General features: G+C 43.8%; 1 non-coding gene across 1 annotated transcript; it reads right to left on the bottom strand.

The window, feature by feature from the left end:
* Positions 1 to 3,738: 3,738 nt before the first annotated feature.
* On the bottom strand, positions 3,739 to 3,812 carry trnai-aau (transfer RNA isoleucine (anticodon AAU)). Its single transcript has one exon. It is a non-coding gene; the product is annotated as a tRNA-Ile (tRNA).
* Positions 3,813 to 11,046: the final 7,234 nt, after the last annotated feature.

Below are 11,046 nucleotides of genomic sequence, written 5' to 3'. Positions count from 1 at the left end.
TCATTCCAGATTCTAAACACTCGTTGCGTAAAAAAAATTGTTTCCCATGTCACCATTGGTTCTTTTGCCAATCAACTAAATCTGTGTCCTCTGTTTCTTGACCCTTCCGCCAATGGGAACAGTTTCACGTTATTTACTTCATGTAGACCCTTCATGATTTTGAATTCTTCTATCAAATATCCTCTCAACCTTCTCTGTTCCAAGGAGAAAAACCCCAGCTTCTCCAGTCTATCCACGTAACTGATGTCCCTCGTCCCTGGCACCATTCTCGTAAATCTCTTCTGCATCCTCTCTAAGGCCTTCACGTCCTTCCTAAAGCGCGGTGTCCAGTGTTGGACAAAATATTTCAGTTGTGGCTGAACCAGTGTTTCATAAAGTTTCAGCACAACTTCCTTGCTTTCGTACTCTATGCCTCTATTTTTAAAGCACAGGATCCCGTATGCTTTTTTAACCGCTTTCTCAACCTCTCCTGCCACCTTCAAAGATTTGTGTTCACAAAACCCCAGGTTTTTCTGTTCCCGCGCCACCTTTAAAATTGTGTCCTCTAGTTTACATTGCCTCTCCTGTTTCTTCCTGACAAAATGTATCACTTTGCACTTCTTTGTATTAAATTTCATCTGCCGCGTGTCCACCCATGCAACCTTCCTTTCTGTGTCCCCCTGAAGTCCATCACTGTCCTCCTCACTGTTAACTACCCTTCCAAGTTTAGTGTCATCTTCAATTTTTGAGATTATGCCATGTACACCCAAGTCCAAGTCATTACTATATATCAAGAAAGGCAGTGGTCCGAGTACCGACCACTGGGAAACACCAGTGTACCTTCCTCCAGTCCAAAAACAATCGTTCACCACTACTCTCTGTTTCCTGTCACTTAGTCAATTTTGTATCGATGTTGCCACTGTTCCCTTTATTCCATGAGCTTCAATTTTTCTGACAAGCCTATTACATGGCACTTTATCAAACGTCTTTCGAAAGTCTATATCCACCACATCAACCGCATTGCTGTTTCAGTGGTAGAATTCTAGTCTGCCACGCGAGGGGCTGGGTTTCGATTCCCGGCCAATTCAGGAGCATTTTCAATCTGCACTCATGAGATCGCCTGAGTTGGGTTAAATTAACCTTCAGTTTCAATCTGGTCACCGCTGTGAGACATTTCTTTCTCCATGTCTGTTGCATCGACAAAGCCTCTGTCTTCTGTCCTGTGGACCTCAAACATGCTCGAGAATTAAATCAATCCCGCCTTCTGCAACGCTGACAAGATGTGAGAAACACATCAGTGAATTTCCACAAAAAATGATAACACAGCAGGGCTCGCCTGGGATTTGAACACAGGACCTCTCGCATATCAATCAGTAAAAGGCGGAAAGGGATAACCACAATCCTAAACCAACGAGCCGTCAGTAACACTACCAGACAACCAGTGTAAAATTTCCCTGCTACCCACAACCGATCGCCCATCATTTCAGGCCTCTTCTATCCATCCAATCATAGAATTATAGAATGGTTCCAGCAGAGAAGGAGGCCATTTGGCCCATCGATCCTGTGCTGGGTCTTTGCAGGAGCAATCCAGTTAGTCCTTTTTCCCCGTGGCCCTGCATGTTTTTCCGACAAGTATTTAACCAATTCCTTTTTGAAAGTCACGATTGAATTTGCTTCAACCACCGTTTCCGGCAGCACATTCCAGATCATAATTACTCGTTGCGTTAAAAGAAAAAAATACTCATTTCGCCGTTGATTCTTTTGCCAATCACTTTACATCTGTGTCCTCTGGTTCTCGACCCTTCCGCCAATGGGAACAGTCGCTCTTTATTTACATTACTTAAACACTTCATGATTTTGAACATTTCTATCAAATCTCCTCTTAACCTTCTCTGTTCTAAGAAGAACAACCCCAGCTTCTCGGGTCTACGTAACTGAAGTCCCTCATCCCTTGAACCATTCTAGTAAATATTTTCTGCATTGGCCCGAAGGCCTTCACATCCTTCCTAAAATGCGGTGTCCAGAATTGGACACAATACTCCACCTGTGGCCGAACCAGTGCTTTATATAGGTTCAACATAACTTTCTTGATTTTGTACTCCATGCCTCCATTTATAAAGCACAGGATCCCGTTCCTTTTTTAATCACTTTCTCAACCTGTCCTGCCACCTTCAATGATTTGTGCACATATACCCCTAGGTTTCTCTGTTCCTGCATTCCTTCAGCATTGTACCATTTAGTTTATTTTGCCTCTCCTCACAAACCATCAGAGGGACTTTGGGCTCGCCTCTCCCTTCACAATACATCAGTACCGAGAAAACAACCGAGAATTTGACACACAGAATGTGTTCTGCAACTTTTCATAAACATTTCAGTGCAATTTACTCCGTGTCCAACAATGTGAGGCCTCCGCCGGAGTGTCAGCTTTCTGTCTTTATAAACACTTCGATGTGTTTCGTTCCGTGTCCAACACTATGAGGTCTCCCCTGGTTTACAGACATTTTGTGTTTATAAATGTGAAAATTGTTGAACGAGGGTTTGTGTGTAGGTGGTTCGAGGGTGAACTCTGATTCCCGCTCCCTGATGGATTGAATGGAGGAAAGAATGAATGAGAGAGAGGCGCGATGTGGGAGACGGGATGATGGACGAATATGTCCAAGAACCTGGTTAAAAGTGGCCAAACACAAGATAATATTCAGATATCATCAGCAGAACATTAACATAACCTGAGCTCCGAGATCTGGTCGGGTCCCATTCCCCCGAAGTCAGGAATGAGCGGGAGAGGCAATTCCACCCGGTTTATATTTTCTTCCAGGCGACGCCAAATTGTCCCACTTGCGATGGAGCCGGAATAGTTCAGTTGAGAGTGGGAAAATGGAAAGGTTCCTGGTGCAATTCCGAATTTCAGCAATATTTGGTTGTTTTGCTCTCGTTCTTTGTGCCGAATCTCGCAATTATTTACACTGAAATTTTAACCGGCAGTGGAGGCTTGGGGAAGGAGCAGAGAGGCATCGTGGATGAGAAATATTGATAGCATCTTTATTTAGCTTTATTTCTCCATTTCCTTCTGCATTTTTCTTTGTTTTTTGCCTCTCTCGGTGCCGGGCGAACATTTGATTTGAAGCATTTGATTCCTAAACTGGTGCCTTTTCCACATCTCGGGGCGGTCAGACACGCTCTGTCTGTTTGTTACTGCTTGTGACCATGAACGGGAACAGGCCTCGATTTAAACTTTTATCAGCAAAGCGACAGAGAGGTAACGCAGGGGGAAAAATACTCGTTGCCTCACATTGTTAGATACTCAGTGACACAGATTGTAATGTGTCTCTGTAAACATACCCGGATACTGAGTGACACAGATTGTAATGTGCGTCAGTAAACATACCCGGATACTGAGTGACACAGATTGTAATGTGCGTCAGTAAACATTCCCGGACACTGAGTGACACAGATTGTAATGTTTGTCAGTAAACATACCAGGAAAAATGATTCCGGAAATGGAAAGAAATAGAGAAATAGGAAAAGAGAGAAAAGGGACAGATAGAAAGAGATGGAGACACAGAAAGGTGAGTGGGAAAAGAAGGAAAAAATAAAAATAAGGAGAAAGTTGTGTGCCTCCGCTCCAAGGGCAAATACATGTCAAACATATCAATGGATGTTATTCAAAAACATTTACCTTATGACATTTTGTGTGGACTTGCTTGTTTCTGAAGTCCACCAAACTTTTAAAAGTTACTGAAACACTGTAATAGAATCCCATAGCCCGCACGGGGATCGAACCCACGACCTTGGCGTTATTAGCACCACACTCTAACCAACTGAGCTAACAGACCATACATGCTGTATCACCTCATGGGCTTAGCCACGTGCTGGGTAGTTTTTCTTTTATTTCTTAAACTGGAGGACAGGGTTTTTGCACAAATATTGCATAAACCATATCCCTTAAACATTGTTACTTGTTTCTGTATCAAACTGATGAGGATGTATATCAAAATGAACAGATAAAGAGCACTTTAATGCAACAAATTTAATTCTGATAAATATTATTTTGCTAATAATAAACAGCCCATCCGAAAAACACTGCCCCGCGATACCCGGTGGGCAGGACCCTGAGCTACTGTAAAATTGATATCACCCCAATGTGATTCGATCACGCTGCGTTTTGACGTGGTGTCAGATGTCTGTCTGTCTATCTGTCTGTCTGTATATCCGTCTGATTGCGTCTCTACCTTAATCTCAGGCTTTTTGTTTGCTGGCTGCAGGCCTCCCTCCCCGAATGACTGAACAACTACCGGGCCGTGTATCGGAATCAATGACTTTGACTGAGTGTCTGCCCATTTATGGACCTGAATGGCCACATTTCTGAGTTCCAACCTTCGCTCTGTGTCGCAGGCCTGTCTCTGTCTCTCAGGATAACAACACACCCACAAGCTTCGCGACTGAACACAGGTTTGGTCATTCTGTCCTCGCAGCTCCTTCGGGAGCTCATGATTTTGAAATGAAGTCTTTTTCCTGGGTGACTTGTGAAGTTTTGGTCAGTGAAATGTTTGCGAAAGAGAAAGGAAGGAAAAGGATTGAGAGTCTTTCATAAGGGACAGAAGTGATGAAGTTTAACGGAGAAGCAACTCGATCACATTCAATGCAGAGAGAGACAAGGGCAGCAGGCACATGGGAACAGCACCACCTGCACGTTCCCCTTCAAGTCACACATTATCCTGACTTGGAAATATATCCCCGTTCCTTCATCGTCGCCTGGTCAAAATTCTGGAACTTTCTACCCAACAGCACTGTGGGAGAACCGTCACCACACGGACTGCAGCGTTTCAAGAAGGCGGCTCATCACCACCTTCTCAAGAGCAATTAGGGATGGGAAATAAACGCTGGCCTTGCCAGCGACGCCCACATCCCATGAACGAATAAAAAAAAGGACTCAGTGATTTACGTTCCAGCTGAACACATCCTATGAGGGTTTTTTGATTAGTTCGGGTTTCCGTAGTATGGAGGTCATTTCGTTTGTTTCCAAGACACAAAGTCTCCGGTTCGATGCCGGGTTCAAGCGTTATTTGGGAACTTGCTCCAGACGAACCTCCCGCCATAAACTTGATCTCTAAAAAGGAGTGGTCACTGGTCGCTCATGTTAAATTTTAGAACGGTTGCATCAAATTCCTTGTGCCCTTAACATTTTTAACCAGACTGTTAAAATACTGTCTGGAAAACGAAAATCGGTGAAAGTTCATCACATGCAAAACGCAAAAACGTATTTAAAGTTTCACTATCCATGTTATATTTCCATGAGTCGGCACCAGAAAGTTATCGGTTGACCAAAGGCGATTACAACAATTCTTGTTCTTTCACAGACTTTTATTAGTTTAATTAATTAATTTGATAGCGTTCATTACTCACTGTAACCTCAAGCTTTAGCTCGGTGAAAAAGCACTTTTGTTTAACGTGAGAAAATTTATCTCTCTGGCGTAATTATTTAGCGCGTTAACCGAAAAGTTGGTGGGTGGAGACCACTCAGGGAGGGTACAATGCCCGGGATTTCAAAACGTGTTTTTACTGCAAGAAAATGCACCATAAAGGAAATTGATGAAGAGAGGCGAATATTGTTGACTTGAAATAGTTAGTGTACAACTTGAGATTACCGCACATCGGAACAGAAAGTGCGATTAAGGACCAAAAAGGAGATGTATGCACGGAGGCAGAGGGCAAGGCTGAGATACTAAATGAGCACTTTGCATCTGTCTTCACCAAGGAAGAAGATGCTGCCGAAGACAGGAAAACAGGGGTTGGTTGGGATACTGAATGGGATAAAAATTGATAAAGAGCTGGTACTAGAAAGGCTGGCTGTAATTAAAGTGGATATGTCACCCGGTCTGGATGCGATGCATCCTTGGTTGCAAAGGGAAGTAAGGGTGGAAACTGCAGAGTTTCTGTCCATAATCTTCCAATCCTACGGGGGTTGTGCCTGACGACTGTTTAAGCATTTCTCAGTCCCAATACTCCCATTAATGACACTTTTTAATGCTAAATTCTGCTTAATACATTCATGTCTCGTTTTCCTCACAGTGAAAAGTCAGTAATTTTATCCCAGTATAAAAGAAAGAAAGTCTTGTATTTATAAAGCGTTTTTCACCACCTCATGACGTCCAAAGCGCTTTACAGCCAATGAGGTATTTTTGAAGTGTCGTCACTTTTATACTTGTGGTAGAGTGGATAATCTGCGGATGCTAAGATGGATAACAATGTAGCTTTAGAGCAATTAACTCCGCAGAGTCTCACTTGATAATACAAGTCACACATTCAAAGCGAATGTGGTAAAGAGAGGCTAATATTGTTGATATGAATTAGTTAGTGTACAACTTCACATTGCTGTACATCGGAACAGAAAACGTGATTGGATGGATAGAAGAGTTCTTAAAGGATGGCCGATCGGTAAAAGGAAGCACCGAATTCTGTAGTGGCTGCAGTTGTGTGTTACCGCTGGCTCTTTGGTCTAGGGGTATGAAGCTCGATTTGGGCATTTAAATCCAGGAGGAGCCCTGTGTTGCCATTTTAAGTGCAAGTTCAGTAATTGGTTTTTCACGTCTTGACAGTGTGTGGAAGGCAGGAATGAGCATGTTGGAGCCCGAGAGTACAGAATGTTAAGGCTCTGTCGACGCAACTCACGTGGAGAAAATAAATGTCTAAAGATGGTGTGCAGGTTGATGCTGAACATGAATCGAAATATAAATGTATCCCAATTCACATGAACGCAGAATAAAAATACTCCGACATTAATCGGTAACCGAACTCGGGCTTCCCGAGTAGCAGGTGAGAATTCTACTGTTGAAACAGCCGGTTGCATGTGTTCAGCTGGAAGCTAAGAACATACAGTCTCACAGATCGCCTGTTTTAACCTTCAGCATTTTGATCCACAGCCGTGCAGGATTTGTCGCTCGCAGCTGCGATGACCCAACGATTAAGGCGTTGGACTTGCAATGTGGTTTTTCGACGCAACACACATGGAGAAAGGAAAATGTCTCAAAATGGTGCGCAGATTGAAGCGAAGAGCGAATGTATCCTATTTCACGCGTTCTCATGAACGCAGAATGCCAATTGTCCTGAATTGGACGAGAGGTTGAACCCAGGCCTCCTTCTTGGCAGACGAGAATTCTATCACTAAAACAGCAATGTCCGCACTGTGAGGGTCTGCAAGTGTATAGTTGGAAACCTGCCTGAAAGCACATCATGTCACAGATCTTTTGTGATAATCCGACGCATTCTGATTTACAGCTGTGCATTTCAATTGCTTGCAGCTGCGATGGCCGAGTGCTGAAGGCGTTGGACTTAAAATCCAAGAGGGTTTTCCCCCGCAGATTCATAATCCTGCTCACAGTGCCGTTTCTTATCGTGTTGTTCAATGCTAAAATAAATATAAACTGCTGTTAACCAGCCGCATTTCTCTCCTTCAATGAGATATGTCAGCGCCGCAGACGTGTTTAATTCGGAGGCCAATTGTCTCTGACAAGACATCTGAAGGAATCTCTCCCGAGCTCCATGTTAAATTCTGCTCGTTCGCAGAACTTGACATTTGTTTCTATACTTTAATCTGTCTTTTGACTCTCTGTGGTTTCCCCTCATGGACTTCTCAGGCTTTATTAAACGGCCAAGGATGATCGAACCTGCAGAGAACTGTAAAGATAGGAAGACTGAGACGGTAGGAGAAGCAAAGGTGTAACCGAGCTAATGAATTCACAACTAATGCCTCCATATTTATATCTCTTCGCCCTCACAGTAAAAAAATCAGCAAATTGATTACAGTACACTTATGGTAGAGTGTATAAGATGCGGATGTTGAGACAGACAACAATCGAACCGTTGCCATGGTGATGAAAACGCCGAATCCTAAACACTGGACCACAAGGAAACGCTGAACATTCTTTGCTGTGAACAAGCAGAGCAACGCGGCCTTTCCTACTTGCCCCTTTGTGATTCAGATCATTTTCGGGCCAGACAAGCTGCTCGCACAAAATGGCACTTTCTGTTCGAACGACGATCGCGACAGAAGATGATGTTCAGGAAACGACAGCACCAAGTGCAAGTAGGCATGTACATGAAATAGAAAGTGAGATAAATTACAACCACAAGCTGCCGGTGTAAATCATTCAATTTCCCAAAATTCACCCACCGAATCAATGCAGCTGCTGGGAAAGCTGCAAGGCAACCCAGCTCTTTCGGGCATCGTTTGAAGCAACTGGCAGTTTAAAGTGGCATCTCCTGCTGCTTCTGTGGGGAGTGAGAGAGAGACACTGTCGGTATCTGCGTCCAGTTTGATTTTGTACAGAACTGCAGAGAGAAACGGCAAATATACCGGGGCTGTGAGATATGGTATCTTATTCATATTGAACCACAAGAATATCCGCAGTCAGAATCTGAAAGGAAGGGAGAGATAAGCGGCCTGAGAATAAACACAGGGCTGAATGAATCACGAAAGAGTGAAAAAGAAATAAATGTTATCAGATCTCCGGTGTCTGGTGCGCAATCTTGAAAGCTCCCCGATGGACTGGTGGTTTACGATTGCGCTGCTCCCACCACCGCTTGGTTCGATTCGCGGTCAGGGAATTAACTCTAACAAGAGTGAAGATCCTATTAAATTAACTGCATGAAGCTAATTAATCGCAGTTTGTAGTTGAATCATTGCGTTAATCAACAGCTAACTCTCTATTTCAGACTGAAGGAGATATTGACGTGGTTGCCGAGAGACAGTCAAAACTTTAATAAGATTGTTGTGCTTTGCATGTGATGAAATTTGATCACTTTACAAACTATCGAAAGCCATAAACTAATACAAAAACGATAGAAGCCTTTAAACCAGATTGAGGTCGAATCGAGAATATTCTGACCCATCAGGAGATGCGCTATTTATTAGCTCAGATTGCGGAGAATTAGCAGCAGCTCGCACTCCCACAGCGCTGCGGTATGAACATGTCCCGAGTCAACCTCGGTCATGAGCACGAGACTCCACGAGTCTGGGAACATCAAAAGGCGCTCACTAAACAATTACCAAAGAGAGGTAAATTTTTCTCCGGTCCACGATAGCTTTGCTGGTCGAACAGTGCACTTCAAAAGAATCAATCTTCAGATCGTTGGTTCAATTCTATCTCAAAGGAGCGATCAAGCAGCAATGAGCTCAAGGCCGCTCTCGTAAGTTTACAGCTGAACTTTTTGGCGCTGTGGCACAGGACGCCTCTTTCCCTCTCTCAAACCTGAAGGCTTTCTGTGTCTGCTCGAACACGGCTGTTTTGCTGGAGCATTTGCCTCTCCTCGCCAGCAGGGAGTGCCTTCGAGCTGCAACACTTCAAACCGCATTCACTTTCAGGCAAAAAAATCTTCTCCCAGTCAGTCAGACAGACTCTCGCTGTTCCCTCAAGCTCGGGGCGACTGGTCCTTTCTGATGACCTGATCTGTGTTCCACAGGCTCGTGCTCTTCTCAGCATCATTCATGATTACTGTGGTTTCCCGTTCTGCTGTTGTTCACTTGCTGTTGCTCGATACCGAGGATTGAAGCAAAGTAATTAATGTATTCAGAGAGCGGGCCAACGGAAGCCAAGATTTCTCTGCTGGTCGTGGAGCTGCTTGGAGGCGAGTGCGAAGCAGCTACTGTGAAGGACAATCCGTTCTTATATTTCTTGCTGGTTTACTTAAATACAAACCCACCGTGGACGGATATCGGGTTGATTTTCTGGACGAATCAAATCAACCGCGAAGAAAAATCACCGACAGCCAAAGGAACAAAAAATAGAAAACAAATATTTGTAAACGATTAAGTGCCAGAATTCAGAATCCAACCCACGCCTCCAGGGGAGGTGGAGACTTGAAAGAAGCGCCGAAGACCGGCTCGAGCATGCTCGCTCCGAAACTGTAATTTACTGACCCTGATTTGCCCAAAGAGGCGCCAAGAAAGTTTCACTTCTTCCGGTTTTTAGTGGATGAAGTTGGAAGGCAAAAATATCCCGCATTGGTCGTAAATCGAACTTGTGTCTTTCAAGTGATCAACGAGAATTCGACCAATGCACCACCAACACCAGTTGTGTTGTGATCAGTGAATACATGTGTCCATTTGGAATCCGACCTGAAAGAAAATGCAGTCTGACAGAGCTCCTGTGAAAATCCAACGCAGTCTGAACGACAGCCATACAAGAACTGCCATGTGCCGCTGAGATCACCGAGGGATTGAAGCGTTAAATTCAAAATTAAATGGAGTTTTTCTTCGTAGGTTCGAATTCTGCCCGCTGAATTATTGTTTAAAGAACCGTTCAATGCTCAAATGAATGAACTGGATCTAACTCACTTCATTTATCTCGCTCAGAGCATGAGAGATACTCGAGCGTGGCCGGCGCTTTTAATTGGGTGCCCAATGTACTCTTGCAAAATTCAAATACACAAGAAAGAATCTTGCCCAATCTGCAACTAAAATTCTGCTACTTTGCAGAACCACCCATTTATAAGCGACTTTATTTACATGAATCTCTCTATCTCTCCTTGTCTCTTGTCTCCATGTTGTCCCCTGATGGACTTCTCAGGCTTCCTGGAACGGGAAAGGCTGATCTAACCTGCAACACCAGCAGGGAAAGGTAAAGGAAAAAAAGTCTGAGACGGTCGGAAAAGTAAAGGTGCAACCTAGCTGATAAATTCGGAGCTAATGTCTCCACATTTTTGTCTATTCGCCCTCACAGTGAAAGAAAACAGCAATGTGAGTAAAATATACTTATGATAGCTTGTATACTCTGACGATGCCGAGACAGATGCCAATGTAGCTTCATGATGTGGAGACGCCGGTGATGGACTGGGGTTGACAATTGTCAACAATGTTACAACAGCAAGTTATAGTCCAGCAATTTTATTTTAAATTCACAAGCTTTCGGAGGCTTCCTCCTTCGTCAGGTGAACGATTTTCACATCGTTCACCTGACGAAGGAGGAAGCCTCCGAAAGCTTGTGAATTTTAAAAAAAATTGCTGGAATATAGAATCATAGAATCATAGAATCATAGAAGTTACAACATGGAAACAGGCCCTTCGGCCCA

Source organism: Heptranchias perlo, chromosome 20, assembly GCF_035084215.1.
Source record: "Heptranchias perlo isolate sHepPer1 chromosome 20, sHepPer1.hap1, whole genome shotgun sequence".
Taxonomy (NCBI): domain Eukaryota; kingdom Metazoa; phylum Chordata; class Chondrichthyes; order Hexanchiformes; family Hexanchidae; genus Heptranchias; species Heptranchias perlo.
The sequence above is the reverse complement of the archived record's forward strand: the minus strand, read 5'-3'. Positions and strand labels throughout refer to the sequence as shown.